This window comes from Dasypus novemcinctus, chromosome 27, assembly GCF_030445035.2.
Source record: "Dasypus novemcinctus isolate mDasNov1 chromosome 27, mDasNov1.1.hap2, whole genome shotgun sequence".
In the NCBI taxonomy this organism is placed as follows: domain Eukaryota; kingdom Metazoa; phylum Chordata; class Mammalia; order Cingulata; family Dasypodidae; genus Dasypus; species Dasypus novemcinctus.
Genome location: NC_080699.1, coordinates 9806199 through 9822006, shown reverse-complemented (window position 1 = coordinate 9822006; position 15808 = coordinate 9806199).

Genomic DNA, 15808 nt, shown 5'->3' with positions numbered 1-15808 from the left:
TTATTAAAGCCCACTATGTACTGTGCGTGCACTGGGATTTAAAACACAGGTAACATTCACGATGGGATAAAGCTAAAGAAAGATGTTCCAGGTGGAATAACCAAAAGAACAAAGCTCCCCCAGCAAAAATGCATCAGATGAATGTGGGACGAAAGGAATGGAATCCACACAGGAATAATCAAGAATAGGTTTGCAAAAGTAGGCTAGAGCCTTGAGTACACATGGATGGCTGGAAAGAGGATTATTCTTTTGCGTGTAAGAGAGGAAGCCATGAGTGGCTTCTGAGCTGAAGGGGACTACAGAGTCTCATAGATCTCAACAGAAAGTCAGAAGGCCTTGAGTATAGGAATACCAAGTAACATGGCCAATCTGTCGTCCAGTGTTTCTTCATTGACAAAATGGAATTGGTAAGACGCTCTGTAAGGCCTTTCCTTCTGCAATTCTGCATTTTGGAAAAGGGAAGTCTGCAGGATGAATGGGGGTAGGAATATAAGTTTTGAGGCACCTCAAGTTCTAGAAGTGAGCCAGTAAGGAGAGAAGTGAGCCTTCAGAGAAAGGAAAGTGTGTGTGCCCTCTGTGGTTGTGCTGCCTGAGCACTGCAAATTCTAGGGGCACCATCTGCATGCAGGCCAGGGAGAGGGAGGTGCTGGAGGAGGGAGCCATGTGAGTTGGAATTCTAAGACTATTCTGGGAAAACTAGGGAGGCAGGAAGGAGAAGCCAGTTTTGAGAGAAGAAAGCATGTCCAGGGCAACACCTATAGCAATGATGAAAGGCAAAACATCAAAAACAAAGCCAACTTTTCATTTTTTGATACTCCAATTTATTTTTACTTTAATTTTTCCAAATTAGTGTGTATTCTATATCTAACCTTTAAACCCATTGCTATATTCCATTTTACTATTAATGGAACCTGGCAATATATTAGGCTCCATTTTTGAAGAAGTTTTTGACCACAGAGAGGTTCAACTATGGCAGGGGAGGAACACTGGTGTGGGTGTTATTGATAGGGGGTGCATGGTTGGGAACGAGTTCTCCAGGGCATATATACAGGGTACATAAAAATGTTTGGATATTTTCATAGTGGTTACAGTTAAAAATGACAACTGAGGGAGTGCTGAGTTCCTAGCCAGGGGAGCTCTAGCACATTCCCCAATGGAACAGCAACAATCCCCCAAGTGCAAGGGCAAAGACCAATAAAAAGAATGGTCCAACAATGAGTCCTTGATACTGATGACTATGCTTATGAGCCTGTGTGCCTGAAATATGAACTAGGCCTAGAGCTTCAGGGTGCCTAAGAGCTACCTCCTGAGAGCCTCCATTCTGCTCAAATGTGGCCAATCTCTAAGCCAAACTCAGCATGCAAATGCATTACCTTCCTCCCCAGTGTGGGACATGACTCCCGGGATGAGCCTCCCTGGTATCGAGGGATTACTACCAAGCACCTGCTAATGATGTAACTAAAAAAAGACCTTGAATAAAAGGGTCAACTCAGACCAGCAGAATATCTCAGCCTACATGTAATATCAGGTGTTAAAAAACTGCTTTTAGACCTTGGATAAAAGGGGGAAATGGAAAGGACAAATGAGTTTATTTGGCTCTGAGTCTCCAAAAAAGAATCAGGAGGTCATCAGAGGGGTCATGCTTACACACACCTCAGCAGGGTCCTAGAGACAGCCAAAGTAGATACAACCCCAGGTACTGGTTCTCCTGAGGGCGACAGAGACCCACAGGTTCTATGGTTATGGCAGATGGCTCTGGAGTTCAGTGCCACATCAATTGGCCCTATTTTGGATTTTGTGTTCCTGAGAGTGATGGAGTTGGACTCAGATGTGACCTTTCTTTCTACACATGCCTCTTCTATTACTCTTACTGAACCTGCGGTTGGCTCTGAGGTTGGTGTATACTCAGGAGATGTGACTCTCTGGACTGTCCATGTGACAGCCAGGCCCTGAGCCTCAGCCAACTTGCAACTCTTACCCTCTGGTTTATTGGACTTAGCCTGGCCAGTGAATAGGGAGGTGAAGAAGGTCAACCACCACACCAGGGAGCCAAGAGTGCCCACAACTGCAAGCAGGGGAATTGCATCCATTATCCATATGGAATCTAAGCCCCCTCTCTATATAGAGGGGAGTGGACATCACCATCCCAGGGTCCACAGGATGGAGGAATAGAGTATGGATTAGAGTGGACTTACTGATATTCTACTATGGAACTATTGTGATTAGTAATGGAAGAAATTGTAGCATTGATGTGAGAAAGTGGCCATGTTAGCTGCTGAGGGTAGGGAGAGGGAAGAAGAGAGATGATGTGGGGGCATTTTCAGGACTTGGAGTTGTCCTGGGTGGTACTGCAGGACAGATACTGGACATTGTATGTCCTGCCATGGCCCACTGGGTGGACTGGAGGAGAGTGTAAACTACAATGTAAACCATTATCCATGTGGTGCTGCAGTGCTCCAAAATGTATTCACCAAATACAATGAATGTGCCACAATGATGAAAGGGTGTTGATATGGAAGGAGTGGGGTGAGGGGGGTGGGGGACCTCATATTTTTTAAATGTAACTTTTTTTTTAATAGAGAAAAAAATTAAAAACTAAAAAATAAATTTAAAAAAGTTTAAGAAAGCATGTCCTACCACATAGACAAAAAGACCTTAGAGGGTCAGACTGCTAAGTGGGAGCCATGCAAAGTCTATGAGTGTCCTGGGCACCTCAGTCCCATTGGTCCTGACATCTGGCCAAAAGCCTCTCTTTGGTTGTCTGCTCATGTAGAATGGTGGGGATGTGAGTTAGATGATAAGATACTGTGGAGAAAAGAAGTTGTGGGGAAATGTAGGCTGGGGAGTGAGTGGAAGGAGAGAGATCACAGTATCCATTTTTAAGTGCAGACAAGGTGCCAAGAATTTGTCTGAGTCTCTACATGCATTTATTGAATTTTCATAATCAATGATAAATGGATTTTATAAAGATTTTTATAAAGTATATATATAAATATATGTGCTGTATATTTATTTTATGGATGAAAAAAGTGAAGCACAGAGGGTTCAAGCAACTTACCCAGGATCACCAAGTAGTAAACTCCAAGAGTGACTCTTAACACATTGGGATACTGTCTGTCTGAATCATTGGACAAGAGGCAGAAATGAAGAAGTGTTTTTTCAAAGTCTTTTCACCTACAGGACAATTCCAAGCATGGATGCTGAGATCATCCCTGAACATTCTGGTCAAGCTTCATTCATGTAATAAATAGCGTCTGCTTTGTGTAGCCTGATTCTGAGCACGTGGGATGGTGTTGAGCAAGGCAATGTCCTTGCCGTCATTGACTTTGTATTCAAGAGAAAACAAAATAAAACACATACAACTTTATGCAATTTTAAGTGCCCTAAGAAAAATCGAGTAAGAGAGTTGGGGCAAGCTCTCTTAGGAGGTGACCTTTGAGCAGAGGCCCAAAGGAAGTGAGAAAGTGATGAGTGGAAATATGCTGTGAGTTGCTATTCCAAGTTAGCAACCCCTGCTGTGGGCTGCTATTCTAAGTTAGCAACCCCTGCTGTGGGCTGCTACTCTAAGTTAGCAACCTACGAGGACCGGGCGGGCTTCCACGGCTCGGCGGTGAGCCCCTAGGCCAACGCGTAGGCCTAGGTTCTCCAGGCGTGGGGGACGCGCGGTAAAAACCACGGAGACAGCCTGTGAGAATGAGCTAGTCCAATTTATTGCGGAAATACACTTGATTATATAAGGTCGGGTCAAGGGAGGGGTAGGAATTAGGGCGGGTAAACTACGGGGCGGTAGTGGATAGGCGGAACTGTGCAGGCAGCTATGAAGTAGGCGGTGATTAAGAAAGGGGGCAGATTATGAGTTGGCTAAGTGGACGGGACTGGCGGGAAGGATAGCAATGGCTGAAAAAGGGAGATAACAAAGGCTAGGAGGAGGGGTGAAGGGAGGCAGCAACAGAAATACCCTGGGAAATAGCATTCCAAGGAAAGGCACAGCAAGTCAAAGTCCCTGAGGCAGGAAGAAGCCAGGGGTGGGGTGAGGATGAGCAGGAGGGCCAGGGTGGAGTGGACAAAGGCCCAATGGTAGGAAAGGATGTGGTAGAGACAGGCAGGGGCAATTCAGAGGGGGTCATAGATGTCATGGTAAGAATTTGAATTCTGAGTATGTTGGGGGGTCCTCAAGGAATTTTGCTCAGGGCAGTGGAATACTGTGACTGGAGTGGTTCAAAGGCCCCTCCTTGTGTAGTGGATGGACTAGGGAAACAAGGCTAGAAGCCGATAGACCATTTAGGAAAACCCGCTGGCTCAGGAGGGAGGTGAGCGGCTTCATCTAAGGAGGCCACATGGAGGAAGTAAGAGGCGGATAGCGTCAGGGCATGTTTAAAAAGCAGAACTCTTTAAATGTGAGTTGGAGGGCAAGAGAGAGTCAAGGTCACCAAAGGACCCAAAGCTGGACTCTTGGGTGAAGAGTGGAGTATTTTTATCCTAATGGGAGAAACAGAGCTAGGGAGAGGATTAGAGAATGGAGGAATCAGCTGATATCGTAAAGCTTCACAGTCTCTGACTAAATCCTCCATTCTGTGGTTAATTGTTTTTTGTTTTGTTTTTTGTTTTTTAAAGTGACTTCTGGATCCTCTGGGAAAGATTTCCCTCAAAACATAGGAAAATATCACCTTGGTTATTCCCTAAAAGCCTCCTCTTGTTTTTAAACAAATTATTTTTGGGGGTACACCTTTTCAGACCACCAAATACCATCTTGGTTATGACAAAAATAAAAACTGAAGGTTTGTATAATGAATTGCTGTCCATATAAACACATGTGTCCAAATGAAGGCAACTGAGTGTAATTTAAAAAAACTGACAAACAGTGAACAGATTGGCTTTGCTGGGAGACACAGTTTGCATCATGTGAAACCTGCAGTGGAGAAAAGCCCAGGTCAAATCAGAAAGTGTGTTCTTTGGGGAATAAAAGAACTATTTTGGTAATCTACCCCCAAAAATGAATTCAAAAACCAAACAAAAATAACTCTCTGAATTCCAATACCTCAAACTCACCACAGTACGTTCTACAGGAACTAAAATCCTTTCCTGTTTCATCCATAGGAGAAAACATATTTTGCCAGAAGGCATTTCGATGAAATATATGAACCTTTGTGCAAGAAAATGGAAGCACACTAAAAGTTACAGATCTGTGACCATGATAGGGCTATATTTGATCTTACAAGAGAATAAAGGAAGTAAGGCAGAGCTTCAGCGTCAGCATAGCACTGTGTCTAAAATGTATTTAGTATTTTAATGACATTTTTTCATTCATTCAAGAAATACTTATTGAAAGCCTACTGTGTTTCAGACACTGTACAAGGTGCTAGAAATATAACAGTAAATCATGCCATCTCGATGCTGCCCTTAGTACTTAGAGTTCAACACTAATGGTAAACATCAATTATCTGAGAGAACTCTCAGGACCTTGTGACCAGGACTCTATCCTCCCCTAGAGCAGAGTTTCTCACCTTTAGAGCTGTTGGCATTTTGGTGGAGGAGGGAGCTGCCCTGTGCGTTGTAGGATGATTAGCAGCATCCATGGCCCTACAAGATGCCAGGAGAATCCCTTCCCCAGTAGTGACCCCAAAAGTATCTTCAGACATTGCCAAATGTCCCCCGGGTAGAAATCACCCTGGTCGTGAAGCACTCAGAGAACAAGATTAGCAACCAAACTCTAGCTTCCTCTGGGGCCTCCCCATTCTCTCCATAGAGTTGCCTTTGCCAAAAGACTTGCCTGGAAAGGAGACTGAAGTTTGCACAGAGGTGATAACCAATGAGAAAAGGCTGAATTAGGTTTAAAAGGCAGCAGAATCCCTCGGTCAACTTTGGAGGTACAAAGGCAGTAACTATCTCTGATGTCAAAAATATCAATTTCTAGGATATTCATTCATGTATTCAACAAAGAAGTTATTAAATCTCTTATCTTCCATGTGTCAGGCACAATTATGGGTCCTGGGAATAGAGCAAACCAGAACAAAGCAGACCAAAATCCCTGGTTTTATGACGTTTCTATTCTAGTGAGGGAGACAGACAATAAAATGTATACAGTGTGCTAGAAGGATCTAAGTGCTATGGTTATAGATAAATCAAAGGAAGGAAGGTGGAAGGGGGATCGATGGTGGAAGGGGGATCGATAGTTGAGGGGGATTCCATTTTAGATGGGACAGTCCTAGTCATGTAAAGAAGAGGCCTGAAGGTGGTGGGGAAGCACGCCACGCAGAAAACTAGTAGAGGAGTATTCCAGGTAGAGGAACCGTAAGTGCAGGAGCCCTGAGGTGGGAGCTTGTTTGGTTTGTGGCTGTAATGGAGTGAATTAAGGATGAGCGATAGGAGATGAATAGAGAGTGAGATTTTATTGAGCCTTTTAGGCCACTATAAGGACTTCAGCCTTTACCACTAATGACGCTTAGTGGAGCTCACCAAATATTTGCATTTGGCCTCACAGGCACACAGGAGTTGTAGCTTGCTCTACCCCTTTCAGTGGGTTTGGTCATGTGTGGTAAGATTAAATTATTTGCTCCAATTCTTCACTCCTTCTTTGCACTCATGCCAGGTCTCACTGTAGATGGGATACTTCCACCACCCCCCCCTTGGCTGTTGTTTCAGGGAGGTGACTTGCCTTGGTCAATGGGCTGAAAGTTGACATGCTGCAAGCAAGAGCCTGAGGTCCACCTGTCCCATAGGGCTTGCTGTCCTGAGCTTCTGCCATCACATTAGAAGACCACCCGCTGGCTAGTCTGCTGGCCCTAGGAGGAGGAGGAGAAACGCGGAGCGGACACCCACCTGAACCACATCTAGATCAGCTGACCCCAGTCAACCTGCAGACACATGACAATTAAGTGCCATACATGCATGCCATTGAGATTTTGCAGAGGTTTGTTACACAGCAAGGCACCTTGCTTTGGCAATGAGATGAGAGTGGAAATGGAATGTGTGAATTCTGGGTAGAGGTGGAATATTTTAAAACCACTACATATTTTCCCCAACTCCTTCCCACTGCTGCTATGATGACAGAGGTGCCTGTCAAGGTAGAGCCTCTATCGACCTGGTTCCTTGAGTGGCAACAGTACTGAGCAGAATCTCAGGTGATTCATATTGGACCTGTAGTCAGAGAGAAAAAAAACTGTATTTTATTAACTGAGCTTGTTGCTTCTGCTACAGCATAAACTAGCTTGGCTGAAACAGGAAGTTGTGTAGAATTTTGAGATAAGGAATGACATAATTTGACTCACATGTGAACAGCTCTGGCTGTTAAGAATACACTGAAGGAGAAGTGGCTGTGGCTCAAGTGATTGGGCTCCCGCTTACCACATGGGAGGTCCCTGGTTCAGTTCCTGGTGCCTCCTAAAGAAGATAGTGAGCTGGCGCGACAGGTAGGCATGGCAAGCTGACATAACAAGATGACCCAATAAGACACACAAGAAGAAAAACATAATGAGAGACACAACAAAGAAGGGAGCAGAGGTTCCTGGTGCCTCCTAAAGAGGATGAGCAGGATGGTGAGCTGACATGACATGATACAATAAGAGAATGAGAAAAAACATAATGAGAGACACAACAAAGCAGGGAATGGAGGTGGCTTAAGCAATTAGGCACCTTCCTCCCACATCAGAGGTCCCGGGTTCAGTTCCCAGTGCCTCCTAAAGAAACAAAGAAGAGGAACAGACACATCAAGTGCAAACAATGAAGGGGTGAGGAGAGAAAAATGAAACAAAACTTTAAATAAACAAAAAAGAATACACTGAAGGCTATATGGACAGAGGTTATTAGACAAATTAGAAGGTGGGTATTGTAACAGTGATACAGGAAAGAGTTGGTGGGGACCTGGAACACTGGCAGCATCAGGAAGATAAATGTGATCTGATCTCAGATGTATTTTGAAGATAGAGCCAACAAGATTTGCTTATGGATAGGATACGAGATGTGAGGGAAAGAATGTAGTCAAGGATGAGTCCAGGTTTGGGGGCTGAGTGGCAGGTCTGATGGAGTTGCCATTAACTGAGATGGGAAATATTGCAGGAGACGGTGATTGGTGGTGGGGAGGGGCCATGGTGCGTAGCTTTGTGTATGTCAAGCTTGGGGCATCCATTAGTCTTCCTTGTGGAAAAGTCAAGTACGTGGTTGGATTCACCAAATGTGATTTAGGGGAAGAGGCTGGGCTGGAGATGTGATTTGGTGTTTATATCCATATAGATTGAGATTGTATTTGTAACCATGAGATTGGATGAAATGAAAAAGCAATCTGAGTAGGAAAGAGAAGAGGGTCAAGGGTTGAGCACTGGGCATCTTTGATTAAGAGGTCAGGGGAGAAGGAAAACCCTGCAGGTGCAAATGAGAGCCAGAGGCCAGTGAGGCAGGCAGAATGCTGGCCAGCAGCAGGTTGTGCAGAACGTCTTGGGGTTTTCCTCCAGATTCTCTTTCTGACAATCTCCCCGTGGCGCTCTGACCCAGCAGGCTGGTTTGAATGGAATTGGTGCCCGTTCTCTGTCTTCTCGTTGGGTTTGGCCAACAGGGATCCCCTACAGATTAGTGGAAGAGAATGAGATTAGATCAGAGGCTCTCAAATTTTCATGTGCATCAGCGTCTCCTGCAACACTTGCCAAAACAGAGTTCTCACCCCACCTCCGATTCTGTCAGGAACCCTCAGGGAGACTTGAGGAGCCGCAGCTCCAGCAAGGTCCCAGGGGATGCCGACGCTGCTGACCTTGGGACCACACTTTGAGAAGGACTGGCTTCTGTCCCTGTGAAGTGGCAGGCTGCTGTGGCTGTCAACAGATGCTCACTGTCCTCCCCAGGGCGACCTGTTCCACATGAGTCCATTTCCCCCGGAGTACCAGTAACTCCTCCCACCTTCAGCTTTTCCCTGGTGGCCGTAGCTCCACTCCCGATGGCCCCAAATCCCAGCCCTAGCCCTCCACCCTAGTCACCTCTCGATTCAGTCTTTGTAAACAGACCCTCCTTGAGTTAGTCTAATTGGAGCAAGCCATCTGTGTCGTGGATACAGGTGCTCTGGAGATAAATGATCAGCTTTTTAAAAAGGCACATGTGGCCCATTGTGTAAAATGCTGTGGAAAGGGAAGCGAATGTGGCTCAACTGATAGAGCAGCCGCCTACCACATGGGAGGTCCAGGGTTCAAACCCAGGGTCTCCTGACCCATGTGGTGAGCTGGCTCATGCGCAGTGCTGATGCACGCAAGGAGTGCTGTGCCATGCAGGGGTGTCCCCAGCTTAGGGAAGCCCCACATGCGAGGAGTGTGCCCCGTAAGGAGAGCTGCCCCGCATGAAAAAAAGTGCAGCCTGCCCAGGAATGGCACCGCACACACGGACAGCTGACACAGCAAGATGATGCAACAAAAAGAGATGCAGATTCCCAGTGCCACTGACAAGAATATAAGCAGACACATAAAAACACACCTCAAATGGACAGATAGAGCAGACAACAGCGGGGGAGGTGGGAGAAATAAATAAAAAATAAATCTTAAATTAAAAAAAAAAAGAATAAAGTCACAGAAAATATAGGAAAAAAAAATAAAACGCTGTGGAAGGGACAAGGGAGTTGAGGCCTTAGACATGACTGCTGGCCTCAGCCTGGGGGACCGTTAGGGGAATGTTGGAGACAAACACCTCATTGGGTGGGTGGATGAAAGAGTGAAAGAGGTAGATATCCACAAAGTTTTAACTCGGTCCCTACCAATAATCCTACGTAATCTTTAGTAACATTTAAGACGATGACATGGACCCCATATTCTGAGTCATCAGTGGTTCAATCCGCTAACCTTTCAGCCAGACACCCACAAATCCTATAAATCATTATGTAGTCACGGTTCTCAAACTAGAGGATGTGCCAGAATTTTCTGTTGAGCTTGTTAAAACAGCAGGTCACTGGACCTGGTCCCCAGAGGTCTAACGCATAGGTTTAGGATGAGACCCCAACACTCACTTCTCTACCAAGTTCCCAGGAAATGCCTTCACTGCTGGCCCCAGGACCCGCTTTGGGAATCTCTGGTCTGAGGAGCTTTGACCTCTGCTCCTCGCCATCCCAGCCAGCCAAGCCCTCGTCTCCTTTCCCTGAACAACCAGCACACACGCCGGCTTGACCCTCCTCTCCTGGCTCTGGGTCTGCCCTTAACCGCCCTTGACAAAGCTAAGGGACCTTCTTAAGATGCCAACTGGAGCACAGTACTCTCTCATGCCTGTGGTCTTTAGGATGAAGAGCAGATTCCTCGGCACGATGCTCACTTGCATTTCTCACCAGTTGCCACTGAATTATTCAGTTCCCTGAATTCGGCCGTGCTCACACATGGCACGCCCATCTGCGGAAGGCCCACTTTCCTCAGTCTCGCCCTCTGCAGTTGGCAGCCTGCTGGAGAAGCCTGGCAGGCTCTGCAAGGGCAGCACCCAGCCCCTGTGGGCCAGAGCTGGGCAAGGGCAAGCCTTCCTGTCACGCTGTCACACCGTCCCTGGCCCACAAGAGAGCAAGCCCTCCACCGCTGTTTGCTGAACGTTCAAGAGAGGGAATTTTAGTAAGAATGTCAATAAGGCAAACACTATTTTCTAGTTCCCCTGCAATTAGCAGAAGAATCAATGAACTATAAAAGTATATTCCCTGGTTAATTTGTATTTCAGTGAGCTAATAATGTGCCAGGATTCATAAAAATTAGAAAGGGATGGATAAAAGCTAGCTTACACCTTTAAGACTTTAGATATTCTCAATACCGTGCTGTCAAAAATGAATACAGATGTGCTGCCATCAGGATTAAATTTGACTAGCCCCAAAAGAAATTGTGATATGATTCCTTGTACTTTTTTTCATGTTACAAGGGCATTTATTGAGATAAATGCAATTGTGTTTTGACTAACCACATTTTCTGAAGTTTATAAACTCAGAAAATAACTCCTGATTCTACATAAGAATATATATATACAAAATAAACCACATCCCAACAATATGACAGTCTCATCTGAGTATTTAACAACTAGTAAAAGTTGGGTTCTCACTAGTCATGTTGTGGAGCAACTGTCCCTGCCTTTTGGGGACACTGAGATTTTCTCTCCTATGCAGTGAACAAAATCATGTTTAACAGAGGGTAATTGGCTATGTTAAAGTTAGACAAAAAATGAGGGCCAAAATGGGATCTGGGACACAGAGAATCTGAATTCCGGAGAAATATCTGGAGAGAGAACCTTAATCATGCTTTACAGAGATCTGACCCAGTTTATTTTCCTTAAAGTGGGTGGCCCCTCTTATTCCCTCCCCTCGTGGCTGTTGTACATCTTTTTTCTCTGAAAGTCAGAAGTTGAATTCAGTGCCTGAACATGTCCATTGCTTTAACTCTTCATCAGAACCAGGATGCACAAAACTAGAAAGCATCTGGAAAATCCTGTGCTAGGGGCCTCACAAAGTGGTAGATGTGAATGAAGGTCAGAAAATGGGATGTTCAGATTGGAAGAGTATGCCGAGCAGGAAAAGTCAAGCCTCAGCTCCTGGTGGCTTTGGCAGTGCCACCGAATTTTGAGTCTAAGCTATTTGCCCGGTGTTCTCTTAAGTGTGTATCTGTGTGTTAAATCTGTGTGCATGTGTGTGTGTAACTGTGTGTGTCAGTGTCTGCACGTGTGTGAGTGTAAGTCTGTGTGAATGTGTGTAAGTGTATGCATGCATGTGTGTATGTGTGTTTACATATGTGTGAGTGTGTCTGTGTGAATACATGCATGTGAGTGTATGCATGTGTGCACATGCGTGAGTGTGAAGGTACATGTGAGTGTATGCAAGCATGTGTGTATGTGTTTACATATGTGTAAGTCTGTGTGAAGGCACATGTGAATGTGTGTGAGTGTGTGCATGTGTGTTTACATGTGTGTAAGTCTATGTGAATGCATGCATATGTGTACATGTGTGCGTGTGAAGGTACATGTGGATGTGTGGGTGTATGCATGCATGTGTGTACATGTGTGTATGTGTATGTGTGTGTGCAAACTCTGACTTCAAATGTCAAGAGTGAGGTTCATCCTCTGCTTGGAAAAACTATTAGGATAAATGTTTAAAGTTACCTACAGAAATCTAAGAGCAACACTGAAAGCTGAAGTTGCTTAATTGTTCAACAAAACATGCTTTCAAACCTCTCTCGAGAGCAACTAGGTTTAGGGAGTTTTTCAAAATTATTTTTGAGTTATTTAATCATTTTTCTTGTTTTGTGATTCATCACTATTTCAAAGAAGCTCCATCTTCATATAAACTTGTATAAACAGTTGCACTTTTTCTGTGAGATAGTACTTACCATTTTAAGGAAAATTCACTGGCCAGTTTTCTGTAAAGCACAAAGCAAGTTTTTTTTCCCCAGATAGACTATATCAGTAGGAATCCAGTGAACCTTTCTTTTTCTTTTTTTTTTAAATGTTTTTATTTATTTTTATTTTATAATAATAATAAATTGCCTTTCTTTTATGGATGTATAAATCACAAAAAAAGTTACATTAAAAACCTAAGAAGTTCCCATATACTCCACTTCCCACCCCACCACTCCTCCCACATCAACAACCTCTTTCACCATTGTGGCCCATTCATTACATTTGGTGAATACATTTTGGAACACTGCTGCACCACATGGATTATGGTTTACATTGTAGTTTACACTCTCCTCCAGTCTATTCAGTGGATTATAGCAGGATCTGTCCAGCATCTGTCCCTGCAATATCATTTAGGACAACTCCAAGTCCCGAAAATGCCCCCATATCTCATTTCTACTTCCCTCTCCCTGCCCTCAGCAACTACCTTGGTCACTTTCTCCACATCACAGCTACAGTTTCTTCCATTACTAGTCACAATAGTTCTATAGTAGAATACCAGTAAGTCCACTCTAATCCATATTTTATTCCTCCATCCTGTGGACTCTAGGTTGGTGTGTCCACTCCACTCCATATCAAGAGGGGGTTTAGATCCCACATGGTTCGTGGATTTGATTCTCCTGCTTGGAGTGGTAGGCACTCTCAGGTCCTTGATATGGTGGCTGACCATTTTCACCTCCTTGTTAGCCAACCTGTGCAAGTCCAAAAAACCAGAGAGTAGGAGCTGCAACTCTGCTGAGGCTCAGGGACCAGCTGGCACATGGCCAGTCCAGAGATTCAAGACTCCTGGGCATACACCAACCCCAGCACCAACCACAGGTTCAGTAGAAGTAATAGAAGAGGCATGTGTAGAAAGTTCACATCTGAGTCCAATTCCATCACACTCAGGAACACAAATTCCCAGGTAGGGCCCACTGACAAGGCACTCAAATACAGAGCCAACAATCACGATCATAGAACCTGTGTGTCTCCGTAGCCCTCAAGAGCACCAGTACCTGGGATTGTATCTACTTTGCCTATCTCTGGGATCCTGCTGAGGCATGCATAAGCATGGCCCCTCTGATGACCACCTGACTTTTTTTTTGAAGACTCTTAGCCATGTAAGCTCATTTGTCTTTACCATTTCCCCCTTTTATTCAAGGTCTCTTTCTAGCTGCATCACCACTTAGTGATTGGTAGTAATCCCTTGGCACCAGGGAGGCTCATTCCTGGGAGTCATGTCCCACACTGGCGGGGAAGGTAATGCATTTACATGCTGAGTTTGGCTTAGAGAGTGGCTGAATTTGAGCAACATGGAGGCTCTTAGGAGATAACTGTTAGGCACCCTGCAGCTCTAGGCCTAGTTCAAATTTCAGGCACACAAGCTCATAAGAATAGTCATCAGTATCAAGGGCTCATCATTGGACCATCTTTCTTCATTGGTCTTTGCCGTTGCACTTGGGGGATTGTTGCTGTTCCATTGGGGAATGTGGCAGAGCTCCCCTGGGTAGGAACTCAGGACTCCCTCAGTTGTCATTTGTAACTGTAACTACTATGAAAATACCCAACATATATCCAAACATTTTTATGTACCCTATAGACATGCCCTGGAGAGCTCCCTCCCAACCATGTGATCCCCATCAATAACACCCAACTCCAGGGTTCCTCCCCTGCCATAGTTGAAATTCTTTGTCATCCAAAACTTTTTCAAAAATAATGCCTAACATATTGCCAAATTCAATTAATAAGAAAATTAAATAGTTTTGATAGGTTTAAAGATTAGAAATAGAATACATACTAATTTAGAAAATCTTAAATAAAGTAAAATAAATTGGTTTCTGTGCTACTGATAAAATCAGAGTTGTGTTAAACTCAATATTTTTGGGGTAAACCAATATTTCTCATATAAACATTAGCTTCCAATCCTGATGAAGGTGTAAATATTCATATTCCAAAAATCATATATTTATTTGGAATCTTCTCCAAGTTGGCCAAGATCAAGCAGATTGTAGAAAGAGGCTTATGGTCATGTTAATATTTGCTGGAAACAAGCCAATGACTAGGACCAAGGGAGTGGGGAAGCTGGCAGCTCAGTCAAGGATAGCTGGAGAATGAAATCACTATTGATAAAAAGTTAATTTTGTTTCTTTTTAAAAATAATTTGTATTCCTTTTATAACAAAACTGTGCTTATGAAAAACTGAAAAATGGGTTAAAGAAGAGGTCGCTTCATCTAATATAAATTATATGTTGTAATGTGGATTGTTGTCAATGTATTTTTTATACCGTATGTGTTTTTTGGACAGGCAAACATTTGTGTTAGTACCTTGGATGGTGATGCTGATGAGCATTCCTTTGACAATGCTCAAGAGATGAAGAGAGTGTGGGAGGAAGAAGAGAAGAAACTTGGAGGAAAGGGAGTGGAATTGGGAACTGAGTGAGGAGCTCTGTTCACAGAATGGAGAAGAGGCTGGTCTGGGATGATGGTCCCAAGCGGGCTTCAGGCAGCAGCTAAGAGGAGAGCAGCTTTGTTCTAAAGCAAACAGGAACCCAGGGCTCTGACAAAAGCACCTTATCTTTTATGGACCAAGGATGGTGAATGGTGGAATAAGAATACCGCAGACAAAAAAAACCCCACAAACTTATTTTAGAGGATCAGGAGGGAGTAGGAAATGGCTTAGCAACACCTTATGCTGAGCAGAGCTGACAGGGACCAGATGAAACCTGTCATTTACCCATTTACCTCCAGTGGGTACACTGGGTCTCCCACAACTCTTAACCAGATATTTAATACCCTGTAAACAGATCTTGTGAGAGCGCTGAACAAAAATAGATATAGAGGAAGGGAAACACATTCTGTGCCTTCCAACACCAGCCCCAGGTGGTTATAGCAAACAGTTTTCAAAAAAAAAAGAAAATTTCCCCAAATTTTCCATGGAATGGATTAACTGACTGATGATCTCTAAAATAATGCCTTTTCCTTTAAGCTCCCTTGGAGAAAAGACTGCACTGTATACCCTATGGAGCAGAAGCCAAAGGCATTGCAGACTAGTAACTCTCACCATGGTCCAAGCCTACCTGTGACATGTATTGAATATGTGCTGGGGGCTTTTCTAAACATGTCACATCATCAATTCGTTGAATCCCTACAAAGGCTTTCTTTTACCTTGACCAAGAGAAGTTCAGGTCACAAAACTAATACGGTTCAAAACCAAAACTTGTACTCAGAAAGGTTGGCTTAGGGGCCTGTTTTTAACTACCATGCTCTACAACCATGTAGACCTTCAGCAACACAGAGGTGAGAAGAAGCCAATTTTCTGGTCTTTGTTCATTACTCAGAAATACGTAAAGCTGGATTTAGTCTGGTAAAATGCAGACTAAATTTCTGGGCCATGAACAAATCTCACTTGTCAGTAGTTTGCTCATGTGGTTTCTTCCAGCTCAAATCCTTC